The 13,556-nt window shown below is 46.9% G+C and overlaps 1 protein-coding gene across 2 annotated transcripts in view; it reads right to left on the bottom strand.

The window, feature by feature from the left end:
• The window catches only part of LOC144781424 (inverted formin-2-like), a 273,145-nt gene extending 266,072 nt beyond the window's left edge, over positions 1–7,073 (bottom strand). For both annotated transcript variants that reach the window (XM_078660274.1, XM_078660275.1), the window contains exon 1: positions 6,948–7,073. The gene's annotated coding sequence lies outside the window, so the exon portion shown is untranslated. The remainder of the gene's footprint in view (positions 1–6,947) is intronic.
• Between the last annotated feature and the right edge of the window lie 6,483 nt (positions 7,074–13,556).

Below are 13,556 nucleotides of genomic sequence, written 5' to 3'. Positions count from 1 at the left end.
GAAACCATCCAGGCTCTGTGACAGGGCTTCGGGCGTCTGGGGACTCTCGGTCACACACTCACTCCCGCTCCACTGAGACAGGCAGTCAGCCCCTACACCCTTCTCACTAACCAAGGACCTAGCTGGGCTACTCTCACCCTCCTCCACCACACTGGGCTGGAAGACACCTGACCCACTATTGTTGGAATCACTCACTAGTGACTCTAAAGAACCTCTCGCACCGTCCCAGCGTTCTGCTTCCTCTGCGAGGGTGTCTGGATCAGTCAACCCATATTCCAACAGGTGTTGGCGCAACCCTGGCAAACTACTATTGAGCACCTGCTCTCTTAGAACCAGATCAAATAGCTTGGTAAACTCAGTTCCCATGTGAACCTCTAGCCAATCAGACAGTGCATCTTGACATTCATCCACAAACTCTTCCCAAGACTGGTGAGACAGTTTCCTAAGGTTCCTGAACCTCAACCTATTCTCCTCCTCTGGGGAAACAGGTACCATACTCGGGGAACTCGGAGTGGGACTGTCTACACTGACACTTAAATCGCTGCCACCACTGGACTTCACCCTCCCTGGGGAATCCAGACAATTACAACTGTGCGCAGGGAAGAGTCTATCCTCTAGGGCTGCTCTCTCACGGATGATGGCCCTTCTCTCCACCTCTATCCTTTCCCGCGCTAAGAGTCTTTCGATCTCTAGCTGCGCCATAGCCTGGGTATGCTCTAACATGAGCTGTTCCATCGCTAACTGATGCTCCCTTTCTTTCTCCCCATCTTCCCACTCTTCTGGGGACAGGACAAGGGATGGGGCGCTGGTACTGACACTGGGCCCAGCAAGGGACTCCCTACCTATGGGGTCCTCACTATCTGCTGGTACCCTCCCACTGTCATCATCTTCTTCATCAGAATCTTCAGGGCTCCCCTCAGACTCACCACCGTCCTGGCGTGAGGCCCGGGCCCTATCTCTCTCACTGTGCTCAAGATCCCTTTGATCCTTATACCATTGGACCAGGTGGTTCCTAAGTTGGTTCTCAGTATGACTCATCCACCCCTATGTCTCTCTCTCTACAGAACCTTTCCAACTCCTGCATACTGTACCAAACTAGATCACTGAGATCAAAAACAGGCTCCATTTTGGCAGACGTTCTAGAGACGAGATCACACAGGGAACCTGGGGGTCTGAGCTAAACAGGAGTATACAATCAACAAAATTCAGCAAGATTCCTATCTCAGAACTTGCACTCCACTGTCCAGCGTAACACACTCATTCACACACAACCCTCCCCTCGGACTGGTAAGGCAGTTTCTACCACCCCTGATTATCTCAACCTGACCACTAGCGACACAGGTACCAAACTCTGGGAGCAGGGCGGGGAACAAGGTACTGGACAAAATACAAATGACACCTTTCAGGAGAAGCAAAACTGAACTTCCCTAAAAAACAATAATCCCCAAAATGTGGTTATCTAAAATTGCAGAGTTTTGAAGTGTGGCCTGTCGCCACTGTGGTACAACGCAAACGCAAGTCCAATCCGCACCGCTAGCCACCAATGTTAGAAACGGGACCTCTGGCTGGCCAAGGCTTGCGCCAAGGTCAGTCAGAGACCACCATTTCCAAGGTCAGGGCAAGGGAGTCACACACCAAGATAACCCCCGCTCACCCTCTAGGTAACGTGGCGCGAGCAGCAAGGCTAATCTCAGAGGCGATGTGTAAAGCGTTTGCGCGCGCACCCCAGCGACAACAACCAAAGGCCCACCACAAAGGAAACTCCACACAAGGTTATATCAAAAATAGCCTTTGTATTATAGAAAAAAAACACATTAGATAACACACAACTTTACAGTGTGCCAGAGGCACGGGCAGAATTTACAAGGGAATTATGTACAGGACAGGGCCACATGGACCACTGTCAGGGGTAGGCACTTGTTAGAAAATACTTGTAGGTACACACTTAGGACATTAACATTGGAATGATTAGCACCAAAATTGTAAATGCAACACACATCCAGTAATCACTGGAAAAGAGTAATACCTCCTACGCAACCCTAAAACACTGTAGGAAAATCACGCAGGGAACTAGGACCTTATCATCAGGACCTAAGGAAGGAATACCAACACCTAAGCAATTCACTCTTAGCAAAGGGAAGGAAACCTAAACATAAAATACCTAAGCAGGTCACATTTAGCAAAGGTAAGTGGACATCAACAATCCTCTAAGCAGGTCACTTTTAGCAAAGGGGATAAACCATGAAATACCTAATCAGGTCACTTTTAGAAAAGGTAATGGGACATAAACAATTGCACATGAGGCATAAAACACATTCAGAGGTGCAGGTTAGAACAGTTGCGCAAGAATCATCAGCAATAAATTACAATGCGCAGGGTGCACGTAGCACAACACTCAAAATGTCCCTCAGGCCAACTGGCCTCGAAAGGGGCGGAATGCCCTGAGTCTCAGTGTCAGGGGGTCTGCGCAGGTAGCACAGAACACAAAAGCCTAAACGTAGCAACTTGTCCACTAAGTGCTGGACAGTTGTAAATAGCAAGTAGGCAAACGTTGGAGCCACGTGGGCTCAAGAACAATGGTGGGGAGACACAGCGTGGGAGCCTCGGGGCTACAACCAACGAACTGGGCCCCCCAAGAGCCTCTCAGGGCTCGTGGACAAATTAGGCAATATAGAGCTTCAGCGCTCTCAAAATAAGGAATTGCCCCAGAGCCTCTCTCAGGGCTCTAACTCAATGTGGGCAGGAGCCTCGTGGGCTCAAAGAATAAATGTGGCCAAGGAGCCTCTCAGGGCTCAAAGACAATCAGGCCGGTCGTTGGAGCCTTGCTGGGCTCAGAACACCACTTGCCCCCAGGAGCCTCGGGGCTCCACAAAGAAATGCAGCAGCGTTGGAGCGGCCCACTGCCAATCGGGGCCGCTCGAAGAACAAAGGACCCTGTCCCCGCACTCACCGGTACCTCGCTGGTGCTGCGGGGGCAGGAACACTGCCGGCTCTCCTCTTCACTCGTCAGGCGCCTCGGGGACACGGCCGGCAGCCCTCCTCCTCGCTGCTCGGCTCCGGGACTTCCGGTTTGCCTCTCCCGGGCCGCGCAGCGATTGGTTGCCGGTCCAAGCACTTCCGGGTCGTCGCGGGCAGCGCGGCGGCCCGTTCCAGGCAGGCAGGCGGGCTCCCTCGAAAAAGAACGAAGCATCCAAGGATGGGGCAATGCCGGGTGGGCTCCGGTTTCGAAATTAAATAGGGAGCGAGGTAGGCACTCGCGATGCGCCGCAAATCGGCCAAATCAGGCGGGCAGATGCCGGGTGGGCACCGGCTGGACACAAAGCGCTCCCAAGCGCTTAGGGGCTAAAGAAAGCGTTCCTAGCGCTAGAAATATAAGCAAAGCGCTATTGAGCGCTGGGGCACCAGGAAAGCGCTCCTAGCGCTATAAATCAAATAAGAGCGCCTCCAGGCACTCTAAGCAAAAAGCAAAAGCTCCAGCAGGGACTGGAGGCAGGCAGAGGGGCAGGGCCAGAGCCAGCACACTGGGTCTCCAGGCAGGGAGACAAGCCAAGTGGCGGTCCTCTTGGCCCCAGCAGCAGCAGCAGCCCCCTCTGGCAAGGTCCAAAGCAGAACAGAGAACCAATTGTATGGGGACACAGCCCCTTCTTATACAGTACATTCCCTTTGTCTCATGGGTGCAGGGTGGGGGAGAAACCAGTGGCAGCTGGCTTGGGAGTACCCTTGATGGCCCAACCACCCCTTTCATTCACTGGGGAGGCTTGGGTCGTTAGACAAACCACAGGGGGGCGGAGCCAGCATTGTGTGGGGAAAACCCCAGCCCATCCAGGACCCAGGTGCACTCCTCCCACACATTACTCATGCTGATCTCACACTCACCACCGGGCAGACCCATCCAGACTTCCTGGAGCCTGGCATGCCAGCCAGCTCCAGCCAATCACCCTCCAGCACCCTCGCTGCACACATACATCAATGTCCAGAAGTAGCACTTCCCTTCTAGACACATACATGCCGCAGACACCATCTTGCAGCATTCGCTCTCACGAGTTCATACATACTAAACTCGAGCCTGCACTCCCCACACATCAGGAACTACCAGGGCACACACATTCCCCATGCATTCCTATGGGAGGGCAGGCCAGCCATACTACACGCACGCACTTTCACTCTGGGACACAGGGAAAAAGTGCGCCAAGACCCAAAAATCACTACACAGGGTCACAAATAAAGGCAAAAAGATTAGGGGTGAACCTGCCCTAAGGCCCAAGTCTAACAATGAGGTAGAGGCACAATGTGATTTGCGGGGGGGCATTGTGGGTAAAGTGCATTGGAGGAGCACAGAGTAATGCTCTTCAGTGAAGCGCTGGTTGTCATGTCTGAAGAGAACACTATATGATGTGTCTCACTGGAGGACTGGGTCTTGGAAATGTGGTGTGCAACTTGGTACTGTGCATCAGAAGGGCACTGTGTGTTGTACAGACAAGGTGCGTATTACAGAGCAGGTGATGTGCCAAGGGGGGGGGGGGGTAAAAGCTGATGTTTAGAGTGTAACTTCAAAGAGGCCTGAAGATGTACAGTGTCAAGCATGAACAACTCATCTGTTCCCTTTTTTCTTTCCGTTCTGGGATTTGGAGTACTATTCAATTATAAATGAGGGAACGCAAGTACTACAAAACAAAGAAAAATATATATCAGGGCTGGATTATCTTCTGGCATGACAACCAGTACTTTGGAATATAAAAAAAGGACAGTCTTGCTTTCTAATGAATTTCAGTGATTTGTTTTTAGGGTCAGGAATCTAATCATGGCAGAAGATCTTGTTTAATATGGTGTGTTTTATACAGGCACAGATATACACATGAAACATTCATGGGCACACATTCAAATATGAACAATTCAAATAAAAGAATGGTTACACACCTGCATAGGCACAAAGGACCCTCTGTTGTGTACGACATCTTTAGACAGTCCTGGTTTTTTGTACAACACTGTTTGGCATATTGGCACTTTCAAGCCTTCGCTTATATTTGTAAAAGAAAACCTAAGCCCCAGAATGCAGTTATTTGTTGCTGGGAAAAAAAACTGGCTGAGGGTGTCACATCTTAAATGGCCTACTTGGTAGAACAGATTGACAGATATAAAAATAAAAAATACATTCCCTCTCTATTACAGTGTAAATAGATTTATTTTTGTTTTGTTTCTTGAAATATTTGCCTTTGTCTTCCATGCCTACAATAGGAACAATAAAAGAGTCGAAAGTATTAATTTCCATTATTTTGTTTTACCCTGCTCCTCTCAAACATTTTCAGAAGCTGAGTTTAAAACAACGCGTCCTTAGTTCTGCTTCTTTGACCTCCCCCTTTTGGAGAACCTTTACATTTGTCAACACCAGGTTTCATTGGCCGGGGGCGCGTGTTGATTCACCTTAATCCTCGTCTACCACGGACTCGCCACTGCTTTATTTATATTAGAATAATAATAATAACAATGATAAAGTGGAGTGCACAAAGTATTTTTTTCAAGAGCCAGCCTCTGACGTAGCCAGCAGCCGTGCAAGGAAGTCATGGGCGGGCCTTGGTGCAAGCTAGGAAAATGCCACCTTTTATTGCTGTTGGGTAGTCAAAAACAGAAATTATCATAGCTCAAGGGGCCCCTCAGAGTTCTAAGTACCGGTGCCACTGAACCTCCTGCACAGATGGTAGCTGCGCCCCTGGACTCGGCAGAAGGTTGCCTTTCTTCCACTACCCAAACCTTCCTCTTTCTTACTCTTGAAGTTTTCATTCATGCAATCTTCCTTTTATCACTGTTTTTCTATCATTCTCTTCATTCTTTCTCCCTTTACTGACAGACTCTCTCTTGATCCCACTGAGCATGACAAATAACGCATAGCTGCCAAGGTTTTTGTAACATTTTCATAATTTCAGTGCTATTATGAGTGATATTTCAACAAGTATGAGCGACACTTTCTCGCAAGCAAAATAAATCAATGAAGACAAGGGAAAAATATAAATCTAGCAAATTACAACCATTTGCGCAACAAGACACTCTGTACTTGCCACTCAGTGCGCCCCTGTTTCCCTCTGTTGCAGGGGGTGCAATGTCTGGCAGGCATTAGTGCACTGCGACTAGAGGTGTACATCAGGGACGTTTCAATGGGGGCTTCTGTGAAATGCCGTAGGCAGCGTTTTTGTGCACACTCGAGCTGAGAGACAGGCGGTGGAAAGAAAGGGATTGGCTGAATCTGGGACATAGATGGGACATAGATGCAGTTGTGCACACTCCAATCGAGAGACAGGAAGGTATAAAGACATGCATTGACTGACACTGTGACACAGTCATAGAAACATTTAGATAGACACAGAACATAGAAGCATTTAGATAGCCACAGGATCATAAATACACGGGCAGGCTGCCACTGGAACTTATTGCAGAAACAGGGTAGAAAGGCTCAGAGAACTCGCACTAAAATGTAGGGACATATGGGGTAACTTAGCATCACTCCAGGCCTGGCCTCTCTTCCACGTCTGGGACCCGGCCCCAACAGGATATGTGAGGCCCCAACTGCAACAACACACTGATGTCTAGTGTTGCCGAGCTGGCTGACCAAAAGACACATTGCCAGCCAACGTGTGGCCTGCCTGCAATCTGGAGAATACCCTCAGGACTACTGTTACGTGAGGAAAATGCTGGTCCCCAAAACCGAGTCCAAATGCCCACCACCCGCAGCTGCAACCACACACATGCACAAAACTCGCCTCACTTACTACAAATGTGAACGTCTGTTCCCCAACGAAACCTCGAAGCACACACTGTCAGTCAAGCAGTGCCTCCTCTCTGTGTGTGCTACAGAGCCGAAGGTAGGAACACAGAGGCTGCAGCGGTGCCTAAATGACGTTTTAATCCTGACCCCATGATGCCCCACCCCTCGGGGCTCCTCCACCAACACCCACCTGATGCCCGGCCTGCAGCAACAGTGGCAGGCGCGAATTGGAGACAGGATAAAGCAAAATTAAATTATTTCCGGCGGCCGCACAGTCCCTTAAATCCTCTCCAGGATGCCTCACCTCCTCCGCGCACTTTTAATACTTCTGCCATGCGCTTGACACTGGTTAGCTCCACCCTCAGAAAGGAAAGACCACGCAGAGGTCACGTCTGCGCGCCACGCACGACGCACCATTTAATTTACAAAAGAGGCCACAGCGAGATGCAGGGTCGGGGAGCCTAATGCAAACTACGGTAACACCTCACATCCCAAATGAATGTGTGGTGCTTGCTGGCTGCGCGGCCGCAGAGGGGAGCGCAAAGGCCAGCGCAGAGGCCACCCTGCAACGCAGGGGCCTGTGTTACGACCCTGCATTCTGGGATTTGTAACCCTGCTTTATAACGGCATAAACAAGACTACAAGTTATAGCATGCACAGCAAACCGCTGGTTTGGAAGAAGCAATCTCACGTAGAGGCCGGGACTGTCGTGCCGCAGCGTCAGTCCTGGTCTTTGAATCATAAGGTGTTGTATTTTGGGATAAGCAGTTTTGCTTTGCACACTGTAAAAATTGACTCAAAAGAGCAGTTGCTACAAATAGGTGAAATGGACCTAGGGTTTTATGGACTTTTTCAGATGTGCTGACATTTATTGCACGCTTGACTGGAATTCACGCTAAAGTTGTTGGTGCATTTTTCACACAAACATGAAGCATTTTTGAACGCAACTAAAACGAGCTTCTGTGTGTATTTATATGCTAGTCTTGCAAGTAGAACATTGGGAAATGGGCTAAATGGGATTGTCAAAGGCCGATAGGACATTCGTAGCTGCGCCCTTGTCGTCACTGTGTTGTGCCCAATGCCCATCATTAATTACACGACACTTATAACAATGTCCACGGAACTACAAGTCCACGAAAGCAGCGTTGGGAGGGAGGGGTGAGGGGGGGTGAGCAGACACCAGACCAAATTGAGAGTGTGCAAAAGGCCGCTTTTATTGAAACAGGTGCATATTTACAACAATACAAACCTGGCAACCGCCTCACAAAACTAGTCCTCACTAAATAAGATGTTCTCTTACAACCCCAAACGTCAGGCCCGCCCCTAACACGTCACAAACCCCGCCCCCACCCAGCACAACATAATTACAAATCAAACAATACAAAAACCTGATAATCATTTAAATATCATCCCAACCCACCGCAAAACATCACATTGCAAAATTTACCCACCAACAACTTACATTGCCCGAAACCTTGTAACCACCCCACGAAACAACTATTTAAACTTTTCCAGCCATAGCCCAACTTTATCAAAAACCCAACAACCTTCATGTCCCAGCTGACCAAGAACGCCCAATTTCCGCACGGCACCTGTTCCAAGCGACAAAGAACAACATGTTTGAGCTACCCCATATCCACCTGTTCCGAAAAAAGACCTTAAAATAATGAAGATAAACAAATAAATAACGGAAATAAATAAATAAGTAAATAACTAAAAAACCCGGGAAAAGATTCAGAGAAAGGGCCAAACGAGAAAAAAGGGGGGGGGGGAGGGAAAATTTTCAGATTACTATAAAGTCCCGGCCACCAGGTCATTCAACCTAAAATGGTGGCCGGGAGGCGGGGCCAGGGGATCATATAGCTGGGCTCCCTCAGTAGGAACCGAGGGAGCCCAAAACCAGCCCAAAACCAGCCCAAGGCTGGCGCTCTGCGCAACCCCCCCCCACTAGCCCCTCCCAATCAGCCCGGGGGTGGGGACCTCCCTACGGTCGGCTGCCCCCCCCCCAAGCCCCCCTTCTTAAAAAAGAACCGGATTGACAAGATGTTACACGTCAGGTGACGCGATCTATAATAATGTTTTCTGTCTGCAACGAAACATTCTTTTATTAATGGTTAGGAGTTATTATGCTGCTGTCTGAATGTCGCTAAAATTATTTCTGCAGGGTGTTATATGACTAATTTGCGTTACACTATTGTAACAGTTTTTTGTTAAGTGCTGAAAATACCTGGTATCGGCTACATTAAAATCGAAATGTAGTTAATAAATTGAACAGTTTAGAGCGTAGCCAGGAACTAACTGTTACACAACTTGACACAATTTACCAACGTCATGCGGGTTGCAGTCGATCACAGTAGTACCAAATTCCTCCATGTCTCCAAGATACGACGCTTCCAATCCTCTGCCCTCGTTCAACAAATCCTAGTTTTCAGGTGTGTTAGTCGAATTTGCTCATTTAAACTGAACCAAGGCTACATAGCCCAAAATGCTCTGATTTGTTCAAGGAAATCCAGAGACTAGAAACGAGGTATCCCATGGTTAGTGGTGGGGTGGAAAATCAACTCGACGCAACCGCACTCTTTGCCATGTCATGCTGTTGTGTTGCACCTGATTGGGTGTCTATGAAGCATGGTGACAGAACGGTGCTGGAAAAAATACAGGCGTCACGTCGACTACTCCGTCAGTGTGACATCATCGAGTTCAAACAAATACAATTAGCATGCAAGGCCACTGGAAATATGCGGAAGGGAACACCAAATTATGTGGCAGCATTGACCAAATTATGCTGCAAGAACAGGAAAATTATGTGGCGTAATGCAGCACTTTTTGTGAGATTATTAATTCATTACTTTGTCCTTTTTACACAGATTAACACTGTCTGGGTAATGGTTTTACCTCATTAGTTCCAGTTTAATACCCAAATACAGAAATACGAACAGAAAGTGGTTCAAGAATCTACACTTTGCTGCCCAACAGAACATCGAGGGACAAACTATCGAAGAGGTAAGTGAAAAAGGGAGGTATGGATTTGCGATCGTTAACTCCACATCTACATACCTTGATATTATCCTTTTATGGATATATGGAGTTAGGTGTACAATATCTATACAAACTCACCATTCAATATTCTGTTAAGGTGCGGCTCAACCGCCAAGGTAAAGGAGCATCTCCCCACTGATTTAAAGCAGTGCAAAGTAAAAATAAAATGATAACAGATGTCTGCTATTATCATTTTATTTTTACTATTGCACATGCATTGCAGAGCAGCTCCATTGATAGGTTGGGGCAGGGCCGACCTCCCCTGATGTTCGAGGCCGGAGGAGGAGTGGTGGCTGCACCTAGAGTGTGCATGAAGGTTTGCCCGTATGTCTCAGGCCGGCCAAACTGTCATGTGTACTGTGCATGTTCGCCAAAGGCTGTATTATACAGCCTTAGTGGAGAACAAGCCCAGCCTCCAAGCCCCTGTCTGAGCGCCGAACTACTGTGCTCAGACCAATCACATAATTGGTCAGGGGATTCTGGGAGGCTGGGTGCTTCCTGCTGGAGAAGAGGCGGCGGCTACAACGGTGACCTCTAGGTAAGTTTTCTTTTTGTCTCCTTTTTTATCCCTAAATTTCCCTGACAGGTAAGTGTGTGAGTTGTTTCTCATGGGTGTCCCACTCCACATGCCACAGTTCAGTTGTCCTCCCTTACACCAAGAACTACCTCCAATGTGCTAGCACTAGTATTTTGCCATGGGTGCCCCATATGCCAAGTATTACCTCTGATATACTAGTGTGTGTATTTTTCAACAGGCACTTATTGTGTAAAATTACCTATAGTGTTGAAGTGCCAACTGCAAACTTACGAGCATAACCGCAAATTCTCCCTCATGCTCAATCAATTAAATTCACTCGCACTCATTCAGTCTTGTGAATCCATCTTGCACTCACTCTTAAATTCACTCATTATCCCTATTTCTCGCTTACTCTGACTCAATCATTCGTTCACACTCATTCAATCTCACTCATTTTACTCTTACTCACACTCATATATATCCACACTCAAATGTCTGAGAGTATGTTTGTATTTAGAGGGCCACATACATGGTATGGCTTTTTTGCTATGTGATTTATTTTATGAGTTCTGTGATGGTTTTCGGTAAATGTGCAAATAAGAATCCATACCTCCATTTTAGGACTTACTTCTCACCTGAGCAGGCCTTCATTGGAGAAGGTGAGCACCACAACCTCACAGATGAGCCATGGTGTATACCCTGATTTTATAGAAGAAATTAAGACTTGTTGATTTCTAAATAAGTTATAGCAAATATGTTTGCAAGTTTGCCAGTTTGTGCAGTGCATTATGGATATTATATGCGACTACTTGTGTGGAGAGACATGGCTCCTGCTGTGGGTCATTCTGAAGTGTGTGACAGCTTAGGCGATTTCGAGAGAAAACATTGGCCCCCTGAGGAGAATTTTAAGATGACTGGTGTGCAGGGAGATGTTTTGTAGACTTTGTTGCCAAGAAGGAACCTGCATTAGCCCAACAACCTTTTTCAAGATAGATGACTTCCCTTGGTGTACACTGAAAGAGTTTAGGAAACCCTAAATAAAGAAACTGAGGATGCCTGCGCCCCACAATCCCCATTACATACAGTGGTGATTGCTGCTGGAACCCTAAAAAGAAACTGGTTAGAATTTGCAAAAATTTCCTTCAAGAAGTCACAACTGTAGCTGGTGTAGAGGATGCCAAATTTTGCAGGAGATAATAATGTGCCACAATTACAGTTGAATAGCTAGCTGTCTAGCAATAACATTTCTTTCCGGTTATTGAAGTTCATAAAGAGAGAACCAGAAAGGGTTTTCGTCTTAGGAAGACCAGAAGCCCATTTTCAGAGTCGGTTTCTTCAGCAATGTGTTGGAAACAGGTGCAGATGTGACACGCTTCTCATAGTTGAGTTACTTTTCCAGCTCCCAACAGCAGGAAAAACCTCCAGTGACCAAACACAGTCACAGGCACCTCTTGGCAGGTCTGAACTATTGAATTGGAGGGAATAATACCATTAACCTTTGATTTAAGACTTTTTGTATATTTCCTGGTGTTAGGTGTATGAATTTGAGTAGGATCATTTGCGTTTAGATTCACCCCTGTGCAATATTTTCTGTGTTCCCAAATTTATTGTGTTTTTATGTATTTTTTATCAATACTTTTATAATGAATAAACTGTGCTTATTTTGAAATCACTGTTATCTCATGTTTTTAAAACCTTTGCATTGCTCTTAGTCTCCAAGTCTCCAATGGTTGTAATTGTGTTTTGTTTAAAATATATGTTATTCTTCTACGTTATTGAGAAGTTGATGTTCGTTAAATTGATTTGCCTAAAGGGAAATTTTCTTGACATAAAGTCGTTTGTTGGTACCCTATCCCTTTAGGTTTGGGTCCCTCTCTCTTTTATTAGAGGTCTGAACTACCAGCAAGTCCCTGAGACTTCAAAACAGGTGGCAAGCTCTACTTTAAGCCCTTGGAGATCTTCCTCAAGCAGGAGACACAGCACACAGCAAAGGCATTACCCCTCCTTGGCAGAAACAGCCACTGCATGCCAATCCCAGACAGCACACTGCAAAGCGGCAGTACTTCTCATTCAGTTTTACCAGCTCTTCTCCTTGGCAGAGGTTCCTCTTGATTTCCAGAAGTAATCTAAAGTTCAGGGGTCTGGCCCCCTTTTTTTTAATACAGCATTTCTCTTTGTTCTCTGGTGTCAGGGAGGCCTTGAGCTCAGTCAAAACCAGTTCTGTCCTCTCTGGTGCAGCTTCCCACCAGGAGATGGATACAGCGTTCGGTAAGGCATACCAGCCCCATTCAGGTGAAAGGAAATCTCCTCCCCCTAGTCCTGAATCATCCAGGAAAGGCAGAACACACCTCAAACTCCCCCTTCCCCTAGTGGCTGTATATAGTGAATGTACATCCCCAGCCCCAGTCACTCCAAAGCCAGACAGTCAATACACAAATCTATCAGCGGCACACTGGATGGCTAAGCAAGAAAATACCTACTTTCTAATAGTGGTATTTTCAAACACAGAATGTGAAAATCATCCTTACTAAAAGATGCATCTTTAGATTCTGAGTTCAGGCATTCTAAACTTCCCCTTCCATCTTGTCCCAATGGAAAGGTATATTTATAAGATGTCATAAATAAACTCCCAATCTATCCTATGGGACAGATAGCCTTTCAATAGTGAAAAACTAAATTCACTGTAGTTCACTATCGGGACATGTTACACACTCCAGTACATGTCCTACCTTTCACATACCCTGCCCACAGGGGTATCTTGAGCCTACACTTGGGGTGACTCATATGTAAGAAACAGGAAGGTTAGGGCCTCGCAATTTGGTGCACTTACAAGGTCGCCATGGCAGTAGAAACTGCACGCAGACACTCGGTGGCAGGTCTGAAACCCCTTTAAAGGGCTGCTTGTGTAGGTGGCACAATCAGTGCGGCAAGCCCACTAGCAGCATTTGATTTACAGACCCTGGAACACAGCATGCACTATATTAGGGGGCTTACCAGTAAATCAAATATACTAATCATGGGTAACCAATCATTGTCACAAGTTATACAGAGCGTATGCACTTTAGCACTGATCAGCAGAGGTAAAGTGCCCAGAATCCTATAGCCAACGAAAACAGTGTCAGATAAATAGGAGGCAAAAGGCAAACAGTTTGGGGATAAACCTGTATAAAAGGGGCAGGTCTAGCACATAGCATTCGCTGCAATGTGCCTGGCACCAAGATAATAAAAATAGTAATAGGACTC

Source organism: Lissotriton helveticus, chromosome 9, assembly GCF_964261635.1.
Source record: "Lissotriton helveticus chromosome 9, aLisHel1.1, whole genome shotgun sequence".
NCBI lineage: Eukaryota > Metazoa > Chordata > Amphibia > Caudata > Salamandridae > Lissotriton > Lissotriton helveticus.
The sequence above is the reverse complement of the archived record's forward strand: the minus strand, read 5'-3'. Positions and strand labels throughout refer to the sequence as shown.